The sequence below is a fragment of the Verticillium dahliae genome, genomic scaffold, assembly GCF_000150675.1.
Source record: "Verticillium dahliae VdLs.17 supercont1.4 genomic scaffold, whole genome shotgun sequence".
Classification (NCBI taxonomy): Eukaryota; Fungi; Ascomycota; class Sordariomycetes; order Glomerellales; family Plectosphaerellaceae; genus Verticillium; species Verticillium dahliae.
Genome location: NW_009276925.1, coordinates 1016312 through 1018393, shown reverse-complemented (window position 1 = coordinate 1018393; position 2082 = coordinate 1016312).

The following is a 2082-nucleotide window of genomic DNA, read 5'->3' as shown; positions in this document are numbered from 1 at the left end:
TCCGAGAGGAATTCCGCCCATCTAATCTGTCGTTTGTTGAGGTCTTTGTTCGTTGTGAAGTGTGCAAGATTCTTGTGGTCAGTGTAGACCTTGACTTCGTGTCGTGCTCCGGAGAGATACGTTCTCCATTCTTTGAAGGCTTCGATGATTGCCATGAGTTCTTTGTCGTGTATCTGATAGTTGAGCTCTGGTCCGTGTAGCTTTTTCGAGAAGAATGCTACTGGGTGCAATCGTCCTTGGTCGTCCCTCTGGCCTAACTGTCCTCCAATGGCGAAGTCGGAGGCGTCTGTCTCGACTTCCATGGGTTTTTCGGGGTCTATCATCCGGAGGACTGGCTCGCTGAGGACGGCGTCGATGATTTGGCGAAATGCTTTTTCTTGGGGTTCGTTCCACGCGAACTCTATTTCCTTGACCGTGAGGTTTGTCAAAGGATTGGCGGTCTTGCTGTATCCTTTTAGGAATCGTCGATAGAAGTTGACGAAACCGAGGAATGCTCTGACGTCCTTGACGTTTTTTGGTGTAGGCCATTCCCTGATGGCTGCCACTTTGGATTTTTCCATCCTGATTTCTCCTGGGGTGATCGTATACCCTAGGAAATCTACTTCCTGTGTGTGGAACTTGGCTTTTTCTGGTTCTACTAACAGTTCGTGCTGGTGTAGTCGTGTGAGGACCTGGTGGACGTGTCCCTTGTGCTCTTCCATCGTCTTCGAGAAAATCAGAATGTCATCGAGGTACACTACCACGAAGACGTCCAGGAATTCTCGCAGTACATCGTTGATCATGTTTTGGAAGGTTGCGGGGGCGTTGGTCAATCCGAATGGCATGACCAAATACTCGTAGTGTCCTCGTCGTGTTCGGAATGCTGTTTTCCATTCTTCTCCATCCTTGATGCGGATGAGGTTGTATGCTCCTTTGAGATCGAGCGCTGTGAACCAATTGGCTCCTGCTAATGCGTCCCTGAGTTCTGATATCAGAGGCAATGGGTAGCAGTTCTTGATGGTAATGTCGTTCAACTGTCTGTAGTCGACGCATAGTCTTTCCTTGCCATTCTTCTTTGGCACAAAGAGAATCGGGTATCCTGCTGGGGATGTCGATGGTCGGATGTATCCTTTTCTGAGGTTCTCCTTGAGATACTCGTCGAGAGTATCCATCTGTCGAGGGTTTAATCCGTAGATCTTGTTAAATCGGGGGCTCTCCCCTTCCTTGATTGGGATTTCGTGGTCGTAGTGTGTGTGCTTAGGTAGCACCGTGTCGACTTCTTCCCTGAAGATCTTTTCGTACTTCCAGTATTCCTTGGGTACGTTCTGCAGTCTTTCTTGCTGTTCTGTTGTGAGCTCCTCCGGGGTTGTCTCCTCTGAGTTGTCCCTATTCGTGAGGGCTAGTTGGAGGTCGCTTGAGAGACCGCTCGTGGGTCTTTCCTCAGGGGCTGACGTACTCCACTGGACGCGGCCAGCTGTCCAGTCAATCTGAGGGTTCCATTCTCTGAGCCATGGGATGCCTAGGATGATTTGTTTTCCTCCCATGTTGGTGATGTCGAAGGTTATGTGGCCGGGTCGGCGAGAAATGAATACCTGGAGGGGCGCAGTCTCCGTATTCACGATTCCTCCTCCGTACGAGACCGCTTGTCCCTCCACCGTGCTGAGCTGATAGGGTTCCTCCTTATATTTCCAGCTGATGTGGTTCTTGTTGATATATTCGGGGCTCATGTAGTTGCCCTGGGCGCCGCTGTCTAATAGCGCGCTCGCCCATCTTCCTCCTACGTTTATTCGTACGTAGAGGTGGTTTGTGCCGTGGGTTCGTTCGGCTGAGCAGATTGCTCTTACTTCCTTCGTCGGTCGTTGTCCCTGTTCGACCGACGCTTGCCTTTTCCCGAAGAGGGTGGCGTAGTGGGTGGCCATGTCATGGATGGTCCGTCCGAGTTGTCGTTCATCTCGTCGCTCTTGTAGTGGACGCGGAAGAGTGGCTTCCTGACGTCCTTCATGCGATGGAGTCTCCAATCTCTGGCTTTGGCGATGTAGTGCTTCATGCACGCGTCATTATCGCAGTCCTCCCATCTGGCGTTGTCTTGGTAGCATTTGTCGT